Source organism: Pezoporus wallicus, unplaced genomic scaffold, assembly GCF_028554395.1.
Source record: "Pezoporus wallicus isolate ANWC-B61680 ecotype Strahan unplaced genomic scaffold, APGP_CSIRO_Pwel_v1 contig_5261, whole genome shotgun sequence".
Classification (NCBI taxonomy): domain Eukaryota; kingdom Metazoa; phylum Chordata; class Aves; order Psittaciformes; family Psittacidae; genus Pezoporus; species Pezoporus wallicus.
The window spans coordinates 7715972-7734236 of record NW_026642423.1 but is presented as its reverse complement, the minus strand read 5'-3'; the positions used below and the strand labels follow the sequence as shown (position 1 = coordinate 7734236).

The 18265-nt window shown below is 41.0% G+C and overlaps 1 protein-coding gene across 13 annotated transcripts in view; it reads right to left on the bottom strand.

Moving 5' to 3' along the window:
• The window catches only part of KALRN (kalirin RhoGEF kinase), a 514059-nt gene that overhangs the window by 101056 nt on the left and 394738 nt on the right, over positions 1-18265 (bottom strand). The window contains exon 1 of one of the 13 annotated variants that reach the window (XM_057430163.1): positions 11047-11125. The exons of the other annotated variants lie outside the window; for them this stretch is intronic. The gene's annotated coding sequence lies outside the window, so the exon portion shown is untranslated. Of the gene's footprint in view, positions 1-11046; positions 11126-18265 lie in introns of those variants that run through there. 13 annotated transcript variants of the gene reach the window in all.

Below are 18265 nucleotides of genomic sequence, written 5' to 3'. Positions count from 1 at the left end.
GGATGGAAACATGGATCGGGGCTTCCCCAGGCTCCAACTTGCTGTTTGGAGGCAGTGCTAAAATCATGCATTTTCAGGGAAAGAACCCCTCTTTGGCAGGAGGAATTAAGCAGGTTCCCTTTTACAGGTGCAGGTAGTAGGTGCAAGCTGATAGCTCAGGTGGGGGGCCACAGATCATTTTTAGGTGCCAGCCACAAAGAACAGAAAAGGAGTTCTTTCCTTTTGCCCAAGAACTTCCAAGTATTTGCCATGCCTCTTCTGTGTCTTACATATCACCACACCACAAAGAACATTTACTTAATAAATTAACCCACAGCAAAATAAACCCTCTAGAAAGGTATATAATACTAATACATATACAATTTGTAAGCCACTGAAGAATAATGCAAATACATCTGATTCCTGATGACAGAAATCCTTTCACCTATGAAGTGATCCCTCAAGCTATTAGTACTTCATTTCTTCTTAAAGAGTAATCCTCCAGTCACAGAGAAGTGCATTATGCTTCTCTCTACATTGGAGCATGCAAATTGGAACACAGATGGGCTGCTGATTTCTCACACATACTGCATTTGGTTTGGAAAGAGAAAGAAAATAGAGAATGCCCTTAAAGTTGAACTTCACAGGTAAATGGCTTCATGTTTTAACATGTAATGTTCACTTTTATTATTCCTGTGATAAAACCCACTGTTAAAGCCACTGACTGGATACACTTAAAACCCTTCTTGTGTATGGCACAAGAAGATCATGGAGAGACATAAAAATAAAAGTAACAATGCAACATGCCTCTGCAGAGCACAAGGCATAACTGAAAGACCTGACACAGGGACAAGTCTAATGAATTACACAGCAAACAACAGCCTTCAAATCAGGAACAAAAGGAAATAGAAGCAAATAGCAAAATGTAATGAGGAAGCAGGAAGGCCCCAAACAATCTGGGATGAATGTGCCATATGTCCTGAGAGAAGCTAGCAGGAGCTCCAGCCTGTCTCCACAGTGCCTGCCTTCAGCAAACCATCTCCCATCATCTGCGTTCACTTGTTCCTGGGCTAGAAAGCATCACTGTGCATTCAGTGTGTATGTGTTTTCATCAGGATGTTCTAAACATATCAAATCTGAGCTAGAACGGAGCCCTGCCCTATGCCACCAGTGCAGGCAGGGACCCAACGGTGCAGCCATTGAAAACCCCTCTCTAACACAGGACATTGCTCACAAACCTCTGAGCATTGATCAGAGCAGTTCATGTCAGTTATGCCATGGACTCTGGTGCATGAGTTTTGTCATGACTTACATGAGCCTTTTTGCTTCTGGGAACACTCAACCGAGTGCCTGTCAGCTGTGGGAAGGTGAAGTGCAAGCAGCCAAAATGATCCCAGGCATGGTCACATCCTGCTGCACGGGCACCCAGGCTGCTCCAAGTGCAGGAGCCAGCTCAGCTCCAGGAACCAGCAGATACTGGTTAGTGCAGGATTAAGATGAGATGTTCTTTCCTATATCACAGTATGCGTGCATGGCCACTGCTGCGTTGGTTTGGTTTTCAGCCAGAAAGCAGCAGCCAGAGGAAGCAAGGCTGAACACCAGAGGCATATTGATCATTACAGTGCAGATAAAAAACACCTATCAGGTCGCAGGCTGGCCTTCCTTTCCTCTAAAATAGATCTTCAGTAGTACTAAATCTACTCTAGTTGAAAGGAAAGGGGGAATGAATAGTTCTCTAACAGGGTGAGCAGGGATTTGGGTGATGGGTGTCTGAAGAAAGACTCCTCTGCCACTTCTTAAATGGGTAACTAAATGGTATATACTGCAAATCACAATGGCTTTCACAGTGGTTCTAAATCATAAACCCAAGATCTGAGAGGCAAAGAACTGATAATAGTGATACTGTGGTGGTTGTGTCAGCATAAGTGAATAAATGCCAGCTGCCCTGGCAAATGTAGCAGGCATTTCAATTTTCTGTTTTTACAAGGATGCAAAATATCAGTGTGCTTGGTCTTCCCTCCTGTGGCACAGCACCATAATTAAGGTTTTAGTCCTTTCATAATTAAGGTCTTAAGCCTGCTTCCAATTTCCGCTTCATTCTATTTTTCAATCATAAAATCATGTTCAGAAGCAGAACCAGCAGTGCACAGCATCTGCAGATGTAGGTAGAAACCAATATATTTCAGAAAGGTAAGAAGTCGTTTATTCTGCAGAACAAATCTCAAGACAACATATGATTTGCAGTCAAAGAATCAGCAATGGAAAATGAATCTATCAGGGTCAAAAGAACTTCTCAGTGTATTTAAGTATTCTGAAATACGCCAACACTGTTGTAGAAATCCACACTAGCTGCTTATTTACATATATTCATTAGGACACAGAGCTCTGCTAGTTTAAACAAAGCATTCTGTGTGGTGTGGCACTGTGTCCCTAATATAAATTGCTAGTTTTCTGTTGCTCTTAGGCTTTCTGCCCATCTGGTTTTGGACGACAGCCAGTTTTGGACAGAAGCATTTAGTCACCATAAACAGCCTATTTCAAGTGGGTGAGAGAGGCAGCAGGAGCGAGAATGGGATTTGCATTCTTATCAAGATATTCAACAAAGTGAATAAAACTGCTTAGATGTTGATTTTTGTCTGTGCTGAAGTAGATCCAGGAGCTGTCACTCTAGCTGGGGGACAGGCATGAGAAATCTCATCTCCTGCAGAGTTCTTTCTGAAAATTCCTGTAATTTCGTAGAGATTTTTTTTTTTTTACTGGGAGTTTTGAGAGAGGTATCAAATTCAGAAGAAGCCTTTGAGGAATTTCAGTACTAGAGAATTGCTTTAGTCTTCTTACTTTGCAACAGGCTCTGTTTGGAGTGCAAACACTGAGTCACTCATGTTTTTCCCTCTAATGCCTCTGCAGCTCTAAAGGATGCTGAGCTGAGAGCTCTGGCAATTCTGGTGGATGCTTCATTGCATCTGTATGGAGGTGTTTGTATGGGGACAGACTATTTCAGGAGCTATAAGGTAAACCATTAATATCCTATTATGGTCAGCAGAATTACTCCAAACTGAGTTCAGAATCAGAAATTTGGTAAATACCTGACTCATCTCTGAGCCTTTTTTAGTCCTCAGATCCCTCTACCCATCTTCCATTAAGATGGAACTGGTGCTTCCCACTCTTTCTGTTTTGTCTGACAGACCAGAGGGGATCACTGCTTGAGCTTCACTGGAAGGTCTCTTTGTATTTAAGCAATTAGTCAGACACATGGCTAGGATAATGGTGACATGGTGTAGCCCAAATGTACCGTCTTTGCTCTTCTCAGCAAGGAGATAAGAGAGGCATCTGGAGGTGCAGCATTCTATAAATCAAGACACAGTAAGTTATTCCACAGCAGGAAGTAGAGGCAGAGATGGCACGTTGGACATAGAAATATGCTAATGGAAAGGAAATCTGGTATTATGGTCTCAAATAGCACATACCTTTCCCATCCAGCATCTCTTGCTGGAGTCCCTGCTACACAACCACATCCCAACTCTGCTGGATTTTGGACTCTGGCATCTGCTGACATCTGCAGAACAGCTTGAACAGAGCTGTCTGAATATTTCTGGAGCCTTTTATCCAGAAAGTAAGACTAAAGTCGACCCAAATTAAACAGCACACCCAAGTATAAAAAATGCTTTCGAAGATAAAGATGACCAGACTCACTTTGTTTCACCCAACAAATTGAATCACAGCAGCAGTTGGTTTCTGATCCTGTAAGATTGAAGGTTTCCTCATGGCATTTGTGTCAGAGAGCTGCTACCCAAATTCCATTCCTTTCCCTTCCCTGGAGAACCACAAAATGGAGCAGATATCATCTGTGTTTCCTCAGCGACACAGAGCCAGCACAACTGGCTCCAAAACCCTTTCCTGACACTGTTGCAGAGGGTGAGAAAGGCACACAGATGAAACCCTCCAATGTAAACCTCTGCCTGCTGCCTTTCACAGCCACAAGGTGTTCTAAACTTTCCCAGGGTTAATAAAAGCACAAGAATAGGTTGGAATCGGGGAGTACTGACTAGTTGCTTTCTTTCGTATGTCCAGCACGGTCTGAGCAAAGCAGACAGTCTTGACCTGGGAGGTTGAGCGTTTCAGTCAACAGATGATCCATCAAACATTAACTCCCAAGACATTGCTAGCAAGTACACAGAATCATGTATTCTGGCCAGGAACTTTGTGGAAGATCTTCAGGTACAAACAGCACAGGTGAAGTGTGCACAAAGGTCTACACAGCTGATGAGTTCTAAACAGAAATAAAAATAGAAACTCATCTGTCTGCATCACATACCTGGTACCACTGAAGAAGGAGAATTCAAGTCCAACAGAAGCTTTAGAAAGAAAAAGGACAAGCACATGAGCCCTTGCAAAGTGTGGGCGATGTGCACATCTGTCTTTATCTAACCAGGGCATTCTGTGTGGCCAGAGTTTTGAGAAGGGAAGAATCAAAAATCTTCCTGCAGCCTTGTTCCCTCCTCAGACAGTGTTCCCAGATGAGTACGACCTCCACTATTTGGTTGCTATCACAGAACCTACAGCTTTCTGATATCGACATCAGGGAATGATGAGGATCTACAGGCCCCTGATTAGCCACCCCTGCTTTTAAATTACACCAAAATAAAAACAATTAGCTGAAGAACAACAGCTCAAAATAACCAGAGGAGAGACCTCAGACTGATGCCCTCTTGGGAAGGAAGCACATGATACTCAGAGGAAAAGCACAATAAGATCACCCTGCAGATGCTTTAGAACTAAGGAGATCTTAGTTTGTAAACTGGATCAGATTTGCTCAATACAGATATTCTCAGATTGTATTTCCTTTTAGATCTAGATAGATCTAGATAATTATTATAGACAGGTATTTTGCTGTCTGCACAGTTACATTTCTAATGCAGTTATGAGAAGTTATATAATTTGAAACAATACCAGCAACAGATTTCCCCCCCTTTGTCAAACAGAAAGCAAAAATTTTCAAGACAAGCAGTTGCAGATTGCTTTGAAGCTATGTTATCTTGCTGCAGTACTGTTGGAAGAAGTGAGTTCTTGAAGGCAGAGAAGGGATAATCTCATACTCTCTACTTCACCTCTGCAAGTATGCAGCAACCAGAATTTAGCGGCTAACTACCGCTGTGTTTTAGATATGCCTAAGCCTGATTACATTAGACAGATACCCTCCCCAGTGGACAGCCATGCTCAGCTCCCAGCACTGTTATGAGCAGCAGACAGAGCTGATGGGAGGATCCACATTCCCGTACCTCAGCGCAGCCCAGCTCCAGTGATGCCCATTCATTGCAGATCCTCTGCTGATCTTCACAGACCTGCCTCAGGTACTCTGGACTTTCCTAATATGTACAGACCTTAGAAGTGAAGGCTGTACCTATGAAGGCATTGTGGACGAGGAGCCCAGCATACAGAAATGGAAAAGCCTGCACTGATGTTTGGTAGCATCATAGGAAACCACAACACTCCTCCTTCAGGGGTATTAGCTCCTCAAATGGCTAAGAATCAGAATAGAGAAACCAAAAACACGATGAAGGATTTAGAGTATCCCCTGATGTTTTTGCCCAAATTGTTGAATTCACAGAACAGATGTTTTATATAAAACTGGCTTTGTTCTTAATTGGGAGAGATTATTCAAACAATGTCTAAGCCATATGGTCCTGTAAGTCTCATTCCCCTTTGCCATTGCTGGAGAGGCTAGCTTGGCATCCCTCTCCTTTTCCAAGTAATTTCCTTTTTACAGATATAATAGCTGCTATTTTTCTTTTTATTGGTGGTCCCTAGGTCCCATTACTATAAATCAGAGCCTTAGGCCCAAAATTAACTCAAAGGTGGATTTGGATAAGTTACTTTTAATGATTTTCAGTAGTAGGTTGGTCTAACAGAACATTAAGGGAAATGCAGGTTTGAGATGACAGAAAACTCATTAGGAGTAATGATGACAGTGAGTAGTGTTCATCTTCAACACTACTCACTTGAAGGAAGACCTGGTACCAGCTGGCACTTTTCCTGCTAACTTTCCTCTTGTATGTGTCATAATGCAGAGTGGGAATTTTCAGGGGGATTTAGGGCATACTAGAAAAACCCAGTCACGTTACTGACATGACTGTTAGACAGCACTGCGTGCCAGGCAGGCTTCAGGCTGAAAGAACGTGTAATGGTTGAGGGCACTGCCCTGCACCAGCACTGCACTGGGCACATGGCTGGGCTCAGCACAGCCTGGGTGTCTAGTGCCTATTTCTATTGCACCCAGCATTGTCCATGATTTTTCACCAGCTGAGAGTGATAATGTTTCTGGTAAATTTAGAGCACACTTTAAGAGGCTTGGGCTGCAACATAAACTCCAGATGCTGTTTGGACGAGGTGATTGCAGTTAGCATGACAGCAGTTGGAAGAAGCCAGGCAACCCCACAGACCGGTCTCTCTCTCCCTCAAGCTGCTTTCTCTAAGGCCTGCAGTTTACTGGCTGTTATATATAAGTCTCTTACTCAGTGTTCCCATTAATCACCATATAAAACCCATCCATCGCTGCAGATAGGCTGCATGGGTAAACTCTACTTGAAGCAATGCCCACCTTGAGAAGGAGAGTCTGCAAAACTGTTGCATGCCCATACCCTCTGTTAGTGTGGCCCTGTGGAAAAGGGAACTCGAGGGAGATGATTACTTATGAGTCCTCCCTATAGCTCGCCTTGTCCACTGCACCCACTGATCCTTTTCAGCATTGCTGCATGATCTTCAGCCATCACGATGGGTCACAGCTTGAGTCCTAGCAGTTAAATCCTGGGGCTTTCTTTCTCCTCTCCATAATACCACTATTTACTTGACGTGACCTCATTTGCCAAGTGATGTAACAGGGTGCCCGATCGAGCCTGGCACGTCTAAGCAGATGTTTTCACAGAAACGGCATTATGAAATGAAAACATCGCCTAAAACCTGAGCTGCACAAGAGATTACAATGGCCTTTACGCAGATCAGCTTACCTAAAATAGCATTGAAAGGCCTTTGGCTGCAGTTGCATGCTTCCCTTTTTAAAATGAAAGACTGTTGCTTGTACTACTGTAATGTGACTCCCAAAGGAACCAGCAGCTGCACATTTTGGATTTTATCATTCTTGGCCTCTCTGTTTGATAGAGTTGGCTGGAGCATGTCCAGAGGACCCTCCTCCCATAAAATTTACTTCTTTAACTACTATAACAAAAAAGGGTTGCACGCGCTTTGTGTGTGTGTGTTTTGGTTTAGTTTCTAACGAGGTAATAAATTCTATTTCAAACAAGAATATAAATCCAAAGAGTCTGATAGTTAATCTGACTTGCTTTGTTTCAATGCTCATTGACTTTACCATTTACATTTGCTGTCACGTCACATTATCAGATATGGCTAAATACGGACCAATGAAGTCCAGCAGAAACAAATAGAAGATTGAGAGAAGCCTGAAAGAACTTTCTGTGTTCATTTATCAAAGGACGGGCAGAATAATAAGGTCTATTGATAAGCACATTCCCAGCTCCTGCTTAGTTATTTTTACTGCAGGCGCTTGAGATAAAACACTCTGGCCTATGCAATCACTATTACATGTAAAAAGATCCTGAACAAATATGCCCATTTTTGTTCTTGCTAGACTCAGTTCATTTAATAGAGGCCTCAATTTTCATAGATGCCTATGTTTATCCACAACACTTATGCATGTGTCCTTTTGTACCCCAAAACCACATTTCTCTTTTACACACAACACATGCAGACAAGGGAGATATGAACTAAGCTTAAGACATCCTCGGGGTATTTGACAACATGAAACGCAACAGTGTCCAGGATAAACAATATATTTTGGTAGCTGAGTGTAAAATTTTCAGCATGAACTCCAAGTATACTTAATGTTTGACATTACCATATCCAATGTGTCTCTATAGCCACATGGAGATCATGTTCAGGGCAGCTCAATTAGAGAGCTATTGCTGGATTTCAGAGTCACAGAGAAGGGATAGAGCCTGAAGACAGTAAAGTTCAGTGTGAATTAAGCATTTACTTCCTTTGGGTTTCTTTTGAAAATCCTAGGCGAAATCTCTATCTTATGCTTAATTGGTAAATACAAAGCTCTGTGCTCAGGGGAGTTACATCTGCTTCTTTTGCTAGTAACTGGGAAATAAACTGTGTAAGAAATTCTTTTGCAGAAGGACAGTGAATCCAGTGGATCTGACAATTAATCTGACTTGCTTTGTTTCAGCCGGAATAGCAAAGAATTTTGTGCCATCCTAACTGTAGATGAGGGACAATGGGAGCCCATGCATGGAGGGACAGAGGCACTGGAAAAGTATAGGGCTTTGTCAGAACTGGGGCAGGACAGATGACAAAACAGGGGCCTGGGGTTGAACAAAATAAGATGGTGTATACCAGCAGTGGCAACTAGCTATGTCAACAAACAGCCCTTACTGTTGATCAGCACTTGTAACAAAACAGAACAATTCCAATAAAAAACCTAATTCATTTTGAGTAAATTAATTTCTCAAACTGCATAACTGAGAAATCTAAAATGAAAGTGGAAATTATTAAACTTTGCTGCACTTCCTTAAACTCCATTTATTATTACTTGCAACATCCACAGCCTGCCTGCCATCCTTGTGTTTGCATGCTATTAACATCATATTATCACACCTACTTAAACTGAATATCCAAAAGGAGCACTTCTTTTGGCTGAATATTGCCTCTTCCAGTCAGATTATGCTCCCTTAATAAATTCTGTTGCACTAATTCAACTTTTCTATCCACTTTCTAGCTAGAAGGGCTTTAAAGAAAAGGGAGTGACTGAGAAAAAAAATCAGGAAAATATGGGATGCTTTTTTTTGCCAAAGTTTTTCTTCTTTTCAGAAAAATCCCCAGAATGAAGAATTTAAAGAGATAGTTTGGCACAAAAAGCTTTAAAGAAAATTAGAGGGGCAAATGGAGCTTTCATTATTCTGACAAATGTCTCTTTCATGCTCCTCCCTGAATTCAAAGAATTTGATGCAAGAGGCACAAACTACAGGTCTAATTCAGGAGAACACCCACACGTATGCACAAGCTCAGTAAAAATCAATAGGACTTAAATTGTAAATTGTGTTCTTTTGTGAGTCAGGACTGATGTGAATACTTGCAATCAGGACAAAACAAGAAGTAGTCCATAAAAATGAAGAAGCATTTAAGTATTCAGTGAAATCATTTGATCACATGATTCTGCAGTATCTTACATGGTGGGATGCTATTTTATTTCTAGAAAGGGGGATGTGGGTCACTGAGAAATAAGTGACTTAGCTCCACTTCCCTGTCTCTATTTATTTTCTCTGTGTTACACCAAGCACATGGAAACTTCATTATGGAGACCACGGTCACATCTCATGGATATGGGGTGATGAAGAGAAAAGGAACACCTTCCAAACTAGACCTCAGATTTTGCCATGTCTCAGCTTCCCTACCAGTGGTAGTAAGAACTTTGAGTCGTATTTCAAGACTGTCTATAAAGTCTTTTTCTTGTCCTCCAGCCTCAAAGTCCCAAATAAAATTATATTATGCTATGGTGACTTTAGATCACATGAAAGATCTTTCTGTCAGTCTGAAATTACCAGTAATGGGTTTAAAAGTAATGTAGAGGAGTTTACAGTGTTTTCGAAGCTGAAGCTGAAGAGAATTATAGTTCCTCATAGATACTTCCAGATTATTTACACATACTCTCCACAATGGCAACAGTACTAATGTAGCTAAATCTTATTTCTTCCGCATTAAGGACAATTTCATCTTCTATGGAATACAAAATGTTTATCACCTAATTTTACTTTTTCTACCTCCTTGAAACCTGGCAGCCATTTAACATCATCTGTCCCTATTAGGATGCCCTGGATTATGAGCTGACCAGTTATCTTAATTCATTGGCTATTTGGAAAATTACATTCCCAGATAGTTCTCTCTTGCAAAGATTTCTACAACTCACTTGCTCCACTACACACATTTGGTGGGTGTTTGTGTAGTAATGTCATTTACATAGGCTGACTCCATTTTCCTTTTTAGATCACCATATGTCATTTTATGCCATTGTTTTCTCAGCTTTAATTCCACTTTGCAACCCAATATAATTGGCATCATAATCCACATCATGGGCTTTTCTTCTGCTTTTATAAACTATATGATAGGAAATATTAAGTTTCATGCATATCGTTTAGCAGTAACAAGGGATCACTTTAATTTATTTGAATTAATGAATTATCATAGACAAGAAATACAACTAATGTAAATTCATGGTTTAGCCATGGTAACAAAAACTGAATCAGCTGTTGACACAGTGCAATTTTTTAAATGATTCAGTCTTCCGCAAACACATCATCTATGATTTTGCTAGTAAACATGAACATTCCAACAAAAATTAACTGCTTCCCCTGCTAACACATTTTTTCTTGTGAAAAAAAGTAAGCTTATTTTTAAAGGAATTCTTAAAGTATTTTTTAATTACTAAAAATGGGAAGGCAGTCACAAAAACAACACTGAATGAAGTGAAAGGGTGATCTAATGTAATTTTGCAAAAATAAAAAGTAGCCAGTCAACAACACTAAACACAAAAGCGTAACAGTAAAAAAATGGTGGGAAAATAGTCATTCCCAAAATGGGCTACAGCTTACTGCTGCATATCTACAGCTACAGAAGCGGTGTAAGGAATATAGGTTTGATTTTCCCTTTTTACAGAAGTGTTTCTAAAAAGTCCCTTTGGTAATCCCTAGCAAAACCTTTAATCTCAAGCAAAGCAAATACACTGAAGGAATTTGGCACCCTTCTTTTGAGGCACAAGTCTGCTTTCACCACCCTCCAAAAGAATACCCCAAATAGGATGGTTTATAGAATGGCATTTCATGAGCTAATGCTGCTTAGCTGGATTTCTTTGCAAGTGAAAGCTCCAGCACCACCTGCTCACAGTATGAATCTGCTACAGCTCAGGAAAACTGCCCTGGGACTTGAATTACACTTTCTAAACCTTCACCCAAAGCTGTTGAGAATCAGGGATGGAAAATGTAAAAGCCAACGTACCTTCCCCTCTGGCAGTTCAACAGGTGTGTGCTACATTAACTAACCCTGTCACTGTGCCGCTGCCACCTTGACGTCATTGTTACTGGGTTGACAAAAGGTTTCCATGACAAACGAGAAAGCTGATCTGTTATCTCCCCTTTGGAGGAAAATGAAATGCCCTCTCGCCCATATTCTGGTAGAACCACCCATCTTGTTTTTGGCACAAAGCACAGAGGGTGTGCTTTTGTGATTGATTTAGATTTCCCCCTGCTCTGGAAAAGAGAAGCCACGGTGTTTGCTGGTTTTCCCCTAACTTAAAATAAAGGGTGTCACCTTCATCCCACTGCGATCCCACCCACCTCACCCACAACACATTCTTCTTTGCAGGGGCGATGACTACCGCACTAAAAAAGAGAACAGATAACACTGAAAGAGGACAAACTTTGACGCAATGAACAAAAACACTATTGAGACATTTGATTCTCTACTTGGCTATGATTTACTACCTCCACTAGCAGGCATGGCCAGTAATAGTTTGCAGATGTTTGAAACATCTCATTTTGAACTTTGCCTAAGATTAGAAAGAGATCTCATCATGTTTAAATAGCAGCTGCAGAATAAAATAGGATTGCCTTCCTAATGTGACAGAAACATTCATCCTAGCCTTAAACTGGGAGGACTGCTTTATATTCTATAAATATTGAGGAAGCTAAATTTTTGTGCACATGCACCCACACACTACAAAACTAATCTGCAGCAACTGACATGAAATAACCCCAAAGGAAAAGGCTGACCCAGCTGCTCGAACGCTGCTTAGGTTTTCATTACAATTTAACCCAGGTCTACAGCCCACCAGAAGCAGGAGGCGGCCAGACTAGGTCAGCCATGAACACCAGGCTGGCAAATTTGCAGCTCCAAATTTAGTTATTATTATCATTACTATTCTCACTGGAACCTAGCAGTCCTCAAAGAGGATTATGTCCTGGATATGGAAACAAAACCAAAGAGTCTTCAAGGAGCAACAAAGTATGTTTTCCTACAGACTTACTGCCATGCTGGTCCTGGCAGGGATTTTACCCTGTTCAGTAATGCAAATTCACCCTTTATTTAAGGACTGAGGCTTGACACTAAATTCAGTCTCATGGGATTAGTTCCTGAGAACCCTTCAGGACTACTGATTCCACTACCTCTTGCTCCTACAATGATTAAACTTCAGCCAAAGGCTAACCAATTAACTGAAACAGATGGCTAAGCTTCTATTTGAGGAAGTTAACATACAAATAGCTAGCTTAAAAATAGGTTTAGATCTCAAAATGAATTATTGTTCCCTTTCAGATGACACATATTTCTTCTTTGCTTGGCATCATGGACACTTTCTGAATTTTTTGAGAATTCTTCGTACTTACAGGTTTCTCGATGGGCACAAGCAGAGTTCTGATGCAGCAGACAGCCCTGATTCGAAGCACATTTTGAAAGGTCTGCTGTAGTGAACAAAGATGCCCCTAGCCTTTATGCATCTGGTTTGAGTTAATATTTTTATCCCCTTAGAATACAGGAGATTTTTTTTGCTAAGCTAGGCTTTTCCTAGTACACGTTTCTTCTGATTTTAGTAACATAACATTTTAACATACTGCTCTTGAACAGATGTAATTTTGGAACCTATCCTGAGGAATGCTGCTCACCTTCAGAGAGGCAAACTCCAAACCAACTGCGTACTGCTGTCTTTGGGGAAGACAAAACGCCTTTCTTTGACTCCTGTTAAGATCATTTTAAATCCTGCTGTGTGACAGCTGGTTACACCTAATGTGGCATGTAATAGTAAAGATGCTATTACTGAATATGAAAATAGCTAACACTTTTGCAAATATAATCAGTGTATTTAATTCATTGTCCCAGTGAGGTTCACAACTTTGAAGACCTTCAAACTACTGCAGGACTTAAAGACATAGACTTAACCTCAAGGCAGTGCTAACTCTATTCCTGTTGAGTAGGGCACAGCATATGCTTAACATCAGGGGCATGTGCTTAATGGGCTCATGAAACAAGTCCTGTTTTATGATTCAGCTCAAGCAATTTGCAGCTCTGTATTCATCTTCCTTATGACCAGTAATGCACCCATGAAATCATGAGAGGCTGGTGGCAGGAAACAGAGCACTGGTCTCATCAGCGGGGCCGTTAGGCTGAACGAGCACGGCCCACAGCACCAGCCCAGAAGACAACCTGCTCCAGCCCCAGGGGCAAACCCAGGTCAGTATGTTCCATTTAGAACCAGAGAACAGGCAAAGGGAAACCACCACAGCCAATTAAACACTGTAGCTATTTAGCATAAAGAAACTATATAATACTCACCAATGTTTTACTACTGAGTTACAGCAACTCCAACACTCCCAGCAGGTGTTGTTAACACTCCTGACTCAGAGAACACATCGCCTGCATGTATTTTTTATTTAATTACCATGATTTTCAGAAATGTGCTCCCTGGTGTTCGGAGCACAGTCATTAATCTTCAGTAATCTCTCTGAGCAACAATTTCAAGTTTTACGAGCCTGGAGCCTGCTCCAAAGCAGCGGCTGTTATTGCCTGAATCCTGCATTTTATGCAAGGAGTTGTCATGGCAACGTGACAGGGAGGGCAGAACCCAAACAATAATTGAGCATCAAAGAACTGTGAGGGAAAAATTCAGAACTAGATTCCATAGTGGAGCTATAGGCTGTCCAAACTGCAGATTTTAAAGCTTAGGAAGACTGGACGTTTTTATAAGATCTCTCAAGGATGGCTGTATTCCTGTAATGCATTATCACTGATCTGTTCCCATTATACCCCCCCATTATAATCCATCCATTTCACTGAAAATGACGTTTGTGGGGCAGTAGAAAAGCAGTCTGAAAAGCAACAACTGCACATCTCTGCTTTTGGTAAAGAGAAAGAGGGAGGAGGGAAAAAAAAGTTACAATCAAAACTATATTTCAATAGCAAGCCCAGTTGTAAAAATAATAATGGTCTTGGCTAGCTGCTTGTTGTGAAATAATGAGACTTCTGCACCTTTACAATATTATTGCAGGCATTCTATAGAGCACCCTAATAAAAATGGATGGCTAACTAAATGAGAAAAAGCTGCTGCATTGTTTTATGAGGCAATAATCCAGTTCCAGAGCACATAAATTGTAAACCCCAAACCAAAAAGTTTATACCAAGAATACAACACAACTTTATTGTTATTGTTATCCTGTTGCTCTTGTATATGCTGTTAAATATGTGCTCCCAAAATGATTAAAATCTTAAAGAGTTAGCAACAGAGCAGTGCATAATTGTGTCTCAAGAGTGCTGAGTGCCCCAAAACTGTTATGAACTTTCATATAAGGAAGGTGCTTTGTTTTATGCTCACATGGTTTGTTTTGCTGGTTAAAGACGGGAATATACAGATACGGAAGCTAAAATAACCTAACAGAAGGCCACTGCTTGGGACCTAGATGTTCTTGGTTTTAACTCCAACTCTGCTTCTTGTCCTGTGTTTACCTTGGACCCCTTCACTCTCTTATTTCCCTTCTGTGTCTACAAAACAGGGATAGGGTCAGTCATCTTTTCATGAGATAGAGTACAGGCTTGCATTTGAACTAATGTTTTTTGTGGGTTTTTTTAATTTTTTTTTTTTTTTTGCAAGAAACATGCAGCTTGGGTTAGCACATTTCTAGCGTGGCAAACACCACCACAGCTTTGTAAAATCACAAGTCTTCCATTGTTACCCCCTGTGCTTAACAGAGTGGCTGATACTCTTCCCTCTATAGATCTTCACGTATTAGGGCTGGTCTGGTTTGCCTACAGCAAGCTTACCAAACTATCTGGATTAGCAGGCTGTTTGTTTTGCTCCTGACCGCTCACCCAGCTGCAGACATTACTGGCACATTTTCATCTTTTCCAGCTTCTCACAGATAACTAGGAGTCCTCATGCAGCAGAACCAGTGTAGGCTAGCTCCCCACAGATCTGGGCTGTGTGGTCAGTCTCTCAGCTTTTCCTGAGGGTCAAGCATCTATGCATGTGGATTCTCTAGTAATGTGTGCTTCCATAAATACGTGTGCTCATACTGCATTTCTCTTAATTAGATCAGCTTCTGGGTCTCTCTCCTTACCTTTATGCTGATCTCCATAGAAATTATTTTTAAGATCAGAAGCTTCTGTCAATTTGCTGGAAATTTGTCCAATGGGTACAAAAGTTATTAGAGAGCAAAGCACAAACAGATGTGGAAACCATGAAAGAAAACCTGATTTCCTTAGAAAATTAAGTTTAAAACTTTCTCCTATCACATGGGTAAGGACAAATCCCTTCAGGATTTCTCTACAAACCTGCCTGCCCTATAATAATTCTATTTATATCTATACCTGTCAACTAGCCTGGTTTTGATTCATTTAATACATGCCATGTTTATTTTCTATTGTTCTCCTTTGTTAGTAAAAATATCATGCGGTCCAAATCAACTGCCCACAAAAGTCTATCCCTGAGACACTATTTCCTCTATTAGCTGAATTATAACCTCATTAAAAAGTACCAAGCTAGTTTAATTTTATTATCTATAAACAGGTGCTAACTGGCATTGCTTACATGAGCTGGATTTAATCCATCGTTAACTCATGCTCTTTATTTGTAGTTTCATTGTTATTCCATTATATATACCAGGTTTGCAATCCAGTTGTAACTAAAAATGAGACATAGCAGATTTTGAGAACAGTAATCTCTCCATCAGTTCACAGACAAAACAGAATGATCTGACATTTACGAATCCTCTTGCTGTTTTTCAGTTTTTAGGTCAAATGCAATTTCTGAAGGTTTCTCAGGATTCTTTGTATTATTTATATCTCATGCAGGAACACAGATACCCATTACTATGTCACTAGAAACCACAGCAGTTCTGACAACTGCGGGTGAGACAACTCCTCTAGCAGATGAGACTCTGCTATGGGAACTGGAACAGAAACTGGAAAGCAACTCCCTAATGGACATGCTAATGCAGCATATTTGTGACACAGATCCCTTGTCCCATTCCTTCTGAACAGGAGCAAATGGTCCCACCACACTACCACCTTTAAAAGCTGTTTTGCAACAGAGGTAAAGGATCACCTGTGCCTGACAGCTGAACTGTACTTCAATGTTAGCCCTGAACCCTAGAGACTGAAAATGACTCACCATGTGTACAGTCTGAAGTTGCTCAATACAATCACTTAAGTCCACGTCTGTTTGCTTGCACATTGCAGTCATGTTTCGCTAATGCTTCCTTTTTCTGCAACATGCTAGAAACAACCTGCACAGCCCTCAGGATGGAACAGTACTATCAGTGATTGCTCAGCACAAATCGTGTAGGACTCTTACAGCTTCAGGATAAGGTACTTCCACACTACTATAGCTCTTCTACTGCCTATGAGGCAAGACAGTCTATGGTATGATGGTTTGCTTTATTGTATCAGTTTCTGATTTAGTATTCTTTGGCTTTACTGTAATCACTTGTCTGTGCATTTAGACATTTAAAGATGCTTCTTTCCCAATCTACTCTTAGCTGCCTCTGCAGTAATAACAAAGCATGATCTTGGACAATTTGGCATGTGATTAATAGCTGTTCAGATTGCTTTGGCAGTTTTAGCATATGCTAATTGGGTTAACAAGGTACTAAGTGCTCCAAGGTGTTATGAATGTGTTGTAAAATCAAAAGCTCTGCTATCAAATGCATTCATTAGTCGTGGTCTGTAATTTACTTGCAATAAGCCTACTCCAAAAGACACTATTCCAGCATTTCTCCTACTCTTCTGTGAGATACATTAGCACAACAGCACTAAAGGTATCTTTAAGTGATACCATCTCATTTCTAGAGAAAGAAACAGCCAACAGGCTTCCCAGCACCTTTGGATGGTGTCAAATTCCTTTTCAGCTGCAGCCAGCCAATCAAGTCACAATGGATCCCATGCCATGGGTTGCTCTCACTGGGCTCCCCTCAGACAAACAAGACCCATTTGGCCACCCTGGCACAGCCAGTTCTCAGAGGACTGTGGACATGGTGGGGCTTTGCCCACTCCTCTGTTTTCTGAAGGACTCCCATACACTGCTTGGGACTGTTCCACTCCCTGCTCTTTTCCCCATCTCTAGGCTTTATTCCCATTATCCTTTTCCTCACCTTTTGTTGTCTAGGCATGATTCCTCATTTACACCTCTTGATAATCAGTCACACTGCCTGAGAGTATTTCTGATCTCTGCAAAATACCAACCATGGTGGTCAGCCCAAAGGGCTGTCAAAAATAACCTGCGCTTTCCATTTTACAGGTAATCTCAGACGAAACAGGCATATTACTGTTCAAGTCTACAGAACCGACCAGAAAGTCACAGTATTACTTCTTCCCATTGCCCATTTTTCTGAAACATGCCGAATTTATCCACTAATATAAGAGACTGACCTGATACCTTCTCCTCCTTCTGCTAGTTCTCCCTTACTTAAATTCACATCTTGTCATTTCTGTGTAACTGAGCAACTCATTATTTACTGTCCTCCTTCTTCCTGTTCTTTTTCCTTTCCCATTAATACAAAAGCCTTACTCAACAATGACATTTAACTTGATGCTGATTTCTGCTGTATTAGAAGTAATAAAATAAGATAAACCATATATTTTTTCCTGATTACACTTTGTGACAAAAAAAAAAAACAACTGCCTCCAGGTGCAATAGAACCGTACCGACCTGAGTAACTGTGCCAGTCATTTCATCCAGCCAAATCACTGGTGCAATTAAAACTTGATGATGTGACTAAAGCACTTCATTGACTAATCAGCATCAGTGATCTAAGTTCCTAGGCAACAAAGATGTTGTATCTTACATTCTAGATGTATGGAGAAATGAAAGATGGGAAATTACATTTTTTTCTTAGCAAAAATGAAGATGGAGTAAACCACTGCACACTATGCAGTAGACAGGAGAACAGAATCACAGAATCATAGAATAGTTAGGGTTGGAAAGGACCTTAAGATCATCTAGTTCCAACCCCCTGCCATGGGCAGGGACACCTTACGCTAAATCATATCACCCAAGGCCTTGTCCAACCTGGTCTTGAACACTGCCAGGGATGGAGCATTCACAACCTCCCTGGGCAACCCATGCCAGTGCCTCACCACCCTTACAGTAAAGAACTTCTTCCTTATATCCAATCTAAACTTCCCCTGTTCAAGTTTGAACCCATTACCCCTTGTCCTATCACTACCGCCCCTA